The 6,772-nt window shown below is 31.7% G+C and overlaps 1 long non-coding RNA gene across 2 annotated transcripts; it reads left to right on the top strand.

The window, feature by feature from the left end:
- The first annotated feature begins 651 nt into the window (after nucleotides 1–651).
- LOC133793486 (uncharacterized) lies at nucleotides 652–4,872 on the top strand. 2 transcript variants are annotated; one of them, XR_009874849.1, is made up of 4 exons: nucleotides 652–940; nucleotides 3,728–3,889; nucleotides 3,991–4,137; nucleotides 4,250–4,872. It is a non-coding gene; the product is annotated as an uncharacterized LOC133793486 (long non-coding RNA). The 2 variants fall into 2 exon arrangements; XR_009874848.1 differs by having other exon boundaries at nucleotides 3,728–4,137.
- The last annotated feature ends 1,900 nt before the right edge of the window (nucleotides 4,873–6,772 follow it).

Raw genomic sequence — 6,772 nt, 5'->3', positions numbered from 1 at the left:
TTACCGATTTTAATTTTTTATTGATTTTAATTTTCTTTACTGATTAAATTATTTTTTAATAATTTTTTTCTATTTTAAATTTAATTTTAAAAAATATTTTCAAATGGGCCAATAAGGAGATGACACATGGGTCCAGGATCAGTTTTTAACAAACTTAATGGGCTGGGTACAGACGGATACCAATGGAAGTGGACATTGGGTACTTTTTCCACACAAAAAAAAGATTGGATAATTAATTCACAAGTTTTTCAAAACATTGGGTAGTTTTCCCAGTTATATCCCCTTAATAGAATTTAATATATTATGTAAATATATTCATAAAAAATATTAATTAATTGAGTGTTTTGTGTGAAAATGAGTTATTCAAATAATAATCATTTAATTTTTTAATAGTTTGTAATATCAATTGTTAATTAAATTATTATATATTTAATAAAAATAGTTTTCTATTATGAATAATTCATTAACGATACTTATTAAAAATTTATAGTATTAATTTTATATTTTCTTTTAAAACTAATAAAAACTAATTTTTTTTTAAAACAAAAAAGTTAATAAACTAAATAAAAACTTGAACAATAAAAAAAAGCTCCTAACACTCTTCTTTATTTATTTTTTTTAAAGAAAGACTTTCTTTAATGATTTCTTTCTTCTTTGTTTAAAAAATTTCCCCAATCGTGACCCCTTCCTCCTCCTCCGTTCAACCTCGCGCACATCACCTCCTCAGTGGCGGCGCCCCCCACCTCCGTTCGACAACTTGGGGCCCACGACAATTGCTCAGCCTCCATTCAACCTCAGGACAGCAACCCATCCATCGTTCAACCACAACAACCCGTTCGACTAGAGTTAGCCTTTCTCCTCCAGCATCTGGTTTTTTCCTTCTCCCTACGCACAACGAAAGTCCGGCAACAACACCTCTGGCACTCTACAGATTCCCTAGGTATGGAGCTCTTCCTTCTCTCATATTCATATCTCACACATAAGTTTATTAGCAGTGGCAATAGGAGTAACTAATTGTTGTTTTTGCCAGAGCATCAATTGTCTTCCTCCTCTCTTCTAATTCTTTGAATGCTTTCAATTCTACATTAACTCATATGCTCCCTATCATATATAATATATATAATGTTATAGTTAGCTATGCAATTTCATGTATATAATGGTCATTTTTGTATTTTAAAGAAACAGAAGCTGTTTCTGGCACAACTGAGCCTGCGAGTGATGATCATAGTTAGCTATTTTGATTAAAAGTTTTCATGTGAGAGTCAGCTATTGTAATCTATGTTGAAGCTAAGCTGATTTAAACTTCATCTTCTGAATCTTGCATGCAAGATGCTTTTAGGTGTTGAAATATTCAAGCATGAGAATAGTATTCAAAAGTTTTTCCATAGGCTAAATCATCATTAATGTTTTCTTGTTTGATCTGAAACATCATTAACATATCCTGGTAAGATAGTCAAGATACCAGGTCTTATAAAATCTGGAAGATCATTTTCAAGATCGTCCATTTTCTGGATAGCCTTCATTTCACAATAAGTATGACCAGGAATTAAGAAAAGTCACCAACTTTAAATTAAACTAAATCATCCCCCTTTTTGTGCAAATTGTCAAAAGTTCTCTTTAACAATTGTTCAAATCATGTTTGTGCCCATGTGCGTCGTTTTATTTTTTTTCTAAGTTAGAACTCTAGGATGTAAATCAGTCAAATTGGAATATTCACTTTGGTTTCTGAGGAATAAAAAAGAACTATTTTTCTCTCAAAACTAGTAAATTTGGTCTAAGTTTTACATTTTTTTAAATGAGCATTTCACTATTTCAATGTTTCTTAGCATTCATCCTACCAACATTCAGGGACTCTGTCTTGATTCTTTTCATGACTCACAAATTTACCTTATCTTGACCAAAACAGAAGATAATTGGTCCCGAATACACAAGTTGTATGCATACATATATATAAACACTTATCGAGAAACAGAACTTGAGGCTGGATGGTTGTTATTGTGGTAAATATCAGGAGAGTACAAAAGTGTTACTAAAGTGCCGAAAATGGTAACTAGTAGGATGAACTTAAGCCGGACAAACTTGCATTTGGGATTCCTTTCTTGGATGGTTATGTGGAAAGGAACTTTGTCTGAGTCCTTAGCTTTACTTCTTTGTGATCTTCTTCTATATGTATACATATTAATAGTCATGAACAAGCTAGTAAATTAACAATGAAGGAAAGAAAGTAAAATTCCTTGATTAGTTAGAACCCGTCATACAATTTCAATGGGAAAGACAAATTTTTCCCCTTTGATGATGTGTCTGTCTGTGTGGAACCCATATTTTAGAGAGGAAAGTAAAAGAAGTTAGAAGGATTTTATCTTCTCCTATCCTAGTTTGGATTTGAACAGAAGAGAAGAGAAGTGTTTCTAAGTGAAACTGAAGAAAAATATTAGTAAAAGAAATATTTTGAAAGGAATATTTATCGATTTATTCATCTTTTTTCCTTGTTTAGTTTTTCATATGTTCTCTTTAGCAAAAGTAAATTTCATTCACTAATTACTTTGCAAAAATCGAAGATCGGAACAGAAGCTTACAATTTCTATTAAAACTACTAGGGTGAAAAATTCAGAACACTTCTGTATCAGCATGATGTTTTTACGGGTAGATGATCTTTGCGTATCAAACTTTTTATATCTATTTTCTTTTTTTAATAAGAAACAAAGATTGTATTGTAGTTATATATGAAAGTATGTACATTTTAAAACGTTTCCAAGAAGTCCACACTAGAAAAATGTGGTACAACATATAACTCCAATTTCTTGTGAATTCGGAAAAAAGAACAGCATTATATAATAGTAGTTTTCCAAGGTATATCTTTTGGAGTGACTTAGGATTCAGATGCTTTTCTTTTGCTTCATATGTATATGTTATTGAATATCACATGGATGCAAGACCAGAACTTTAATGTACTCAGAGGGCGTATTTATTTTTTCTTTTATTCATAGAAATTAGAAACAACTGAGAGCTTTGGTTAATATTGATACTTCTCCATATATGAAAGTATGGTGCTATTCTTTTAAAGAAGGAAGCCTTTTGAATAATTCAGTGTATCTGCAAGATTTTGATTTTGGCAGCAGCTAGTTATCGCAGTTTTGTTTCAAGCTCTTTAATGTAGATTATATAAATAGAAGATAACTAGAATGTTCTTTTGATGATATGCTTTTTTTTTTTTTTTAAATGTTTTGATAATGGAGTCAGAACTTAGTAATTCATTTAAAATTTCCCTAAAGTAAAATAGTTGTACTATTTTTGAGCTTGAAGATTAAATTTTTCTATGTATATATATTTGGCTTCATTGTTTGGCATTTTATTGCTATTTTTTTTATTTCCACATGGTGGTAGGAGGAAGGGTGTTTTTCCCAAAAGAGCTTTTGTTAGTTGTCTGGATTTATTGTGAGTTTGACTTAACTGTCTTCTAATACATATGCTGCAATGTAGATTCTGTTGTTTCCACCTGAGTGGTAGGAGGAAGGGTATTTTTCCCAAAAGAGCTTTTGTTAGTTATATGGCTTTATTGTGAGTTTGACTTAACTGTCTTCTAATACATATGCTGCAATGTGAATTCTGTTGTTAATTTTCTTAAAAATTCGGTTAATTTTTATATTCCATGAACAATATCGTAAATTTCGTCCTCATGGCACTATTGATGATCTATTGCATTGCTTTTGGCAAACAAATTTTGTAGGAACTGATGATGATCTTCCTCCATCACATCAAAACAGAATCCCTAGAGCAGGTCGTGTTGCAGGGAATTGAAGATCTGCTATGTGCTCTCTCCCATACTCTAGGATGTATGGTGAAACTGACATGGAGGCCCAGATTCACCAACTTGAGCAAGAAGCATACAGTTCGGTTCTAAGAGCCTTTAAAGCTCAAGCTAATCTCATTACTTGGATACATTTTGTCATTTTATTGTCATGGATCTAATATTTATGTTTTTCTTATCAGGTTTAAATGACCGCTACATGAAATGTATTTTCTTCAGGAAAAAGAAAGTTTAATAACTGAGCTAAGAAAAGAGTTGAGATTATCTAATGAGGAAAATAGAGAGCTTCTAGGACGAGTTAATGCAGACGACATCATAAAGAGAATAAGGTCTGACAGACTTCAGAAAGTCTTTTAGTTTAATTGAGAAATAAGGAATATTTATTATGGTTTTATTTTCCTCCTGATATCTTAATAGTTTGGTATGGTGTGTTTCAATTAGGGAGTGGAGACAAGCAGGTGGAGCTCAAGCTGGTATGCCCAGCACAAGTCAAGATGTTCATGATCCAATTCCTAGCCCCAGAGTCTCTGCATCTCGCAAGAAGACAAAAGTCTCCACAACAACTTCCCACTACTCAAGAAGAGGCAGGATCAAGTATGGCTAGTAAGTTGCCGATTATCTTCAAGGTTCCCATTGGAATTCCCATGTTTTTGAAGATACTTCTGGGTTCAGTTAAGTACGTAGAGCCAGGATTCATGATTGACATTCTTATGGAGACTAATATTATGGGCGAACAATATAGCTTATATATCTCGCATGAGGATATAGTACACTTTGGACTTATGGAAGAAATCGATGCGTCTTGCATTCCATTTCATATATCAGGTAAATTTTAAATTAATAAACATTATATAATTTAGTTTTTTTTAATATAAATATAATATCATTAATTTTCATGTATGTAGTATAATATATTCTGAGTTGTGCGATAGAGAGATATCACAGTTTTTTGGTTTCATTGAGCTATCGTGGTCATCGAGAATTGGGGCAAATATGGATAATTGGGCTATCTAAGAGTGTATCAATAACACAGTGATGGGTCAAACTTGGTTAATGCCATACCATTTCTGGTAAGTAAAATTTATATTTAATATTAATTTGACTTATACCTTATGATGTTTATTTTAATAACTTTGTTTTAAATGCAGATGTCACTGGATGTTAGTGATCATTGATCCAGATTACCATACATGATACTATCTTGATCCACTTAGAAAATCTCCTCCAAATAATTTAAGGAACCTTATAAATAGGTAATATATTTGAAACTCATTTTAGAATATAATATGATTATTTGATATGGAAATAAAAAATTAATATGCTCTTCATATTGATGTATATATAGTGTCTCTTCACACATTAAGCGAAAGACACGAAGGAATGAAAAAAATTACAAGTGGAAAATAGTCAATTGCCCTCGTCAAACATCGTCAGTAGAGTGTGGCTTTTATATCATAAGGATGATGAAGGACTATTGCTTGAATGAGAGATCCATGCGATGACTAACTAGTAATGTAAGTGTATTTATAATCATTGAACTACAATTCTATTGAATTTAATTTCTGACTTAGTTTTTCATTTTGTGTTTTGTAGTGTGGTGGGAAGAATATATATACACTTGGCAAAATTAATGAAACTCGAAATGAATGGGCAGCTAAGCTTCTTGAGCGGATGAGTTATAGCTGAGTAACTTTTGAAATCAGAATTAAAAAATATACTAATTGTAGTTTTTAGTTAGTACTTACATAGTTATTGCAAGTGTATATTTTGATCTTGTAATTTTTAGATTTGGAACATAATGAGTTCTATTGATTCTGTCTGAACTATGTTGTAATTACACATTGTAAATCCTATAATTGTCATTTTTATAGAAATATCTTTTTTATAAAAAGAGAGAAAATGGTTGATTGAATTGTTTCCTTTTATTATAATTTTCGGAAATATTTGTTTTCCTTTTATTATAATTTTCGGAAATATTTTGTTTTTCCTTTCTTATATTTTTCGGATGTGATTGAAAAATATTTGGTTTCCTTTATTCCATTTTTCGGAATCTCTCTTTCCTTTTGTGTGATTTTTGGTCAATAATATGCTTCCTTATTTAGCATATATTGTCTCTTTTTATTTATAAAGGAAACAAAGGTTATTGCAAATATTCGGTTCTTACCCAAAGTTATTTTGTGGATTATTTGCTGACATATTTTCGTGCAGCTCAAGGATTGCAATCAGGAAACTGGTTTTTAATATCATTAATTATTGTTTCCTTTTTGAGCTTGTTTTGATCCGACACAGGTCTGAGCTGTCCCCACCGATATCGCATCTGTCGGATCAGCATCTTCTAAATAAGGCAACTCTTCATCAATCAAGATTAACTACTGTGATTCTTGCCTTTATTAGAAGAATTCTTTCTCTGCCTTTGTGAGCACAAAAAAGACTCTATAAATAGGGCTCTAAAGGCAGTGAGAAAGATGAACTCTTTGGTGCATTATTTGTGAGCATTATTGTAATATTTGAGAGTTCTTCTTTGTTTTCAAGATCATAAGTATTCATGTGATCTTGTTGAATTATGAGTGATTAGTGTTTAGTGGTGAGCTTATACCATGTTCATGAATGAATACACATTGTAATTTGAACACAGCGTTTGTAGTCTTCGGGAGAAGATTTTTTACAAGCCTTGCGTCGAGAGGATGCAAGCACTCGCTGACCATTGAAGGGAGTTCAAGTGGTTGAGTGTTTCAATCAAAATCAGATTAGTGAAGAGAAGTATAACAAGTTGCGGCAAATCTCAAGAGGGAGTCTTGTTTTGTTTAAGTCAATGTTTTTGTACTTGTGATTCTTTATTAATTGGTTTTATTCTCTGGACGTGGCCCCAAGGATTAGGTTATCCGAAATGATTTCTGAACCTTGTAAAAATTCGATGTGTTCTTTATTGTTTTGCACTGTCTTTTTATTGTGTTCAGTTTCTGT

The sequence above is a fragment of the Humulus lupulus genome, chromosome 8, assembly GCF_963169125.1.
Source record: "Humulus lupulus chromosome 8, drHumLupu1.1, whole genome shotgun sequence".
Classification (NCBI taxonomy): Eukaryota; Viridiplantae; Streptophyta; class Magnoliopsida; order Rosales; family Cannabaceae; genus Humulus; species Humulus lupulus.
The sequence above is the reverse complement of the archived record's forward strand: the minus strand, read 5'-3'. Positions and strand labels throughout refer to the sequence as shown.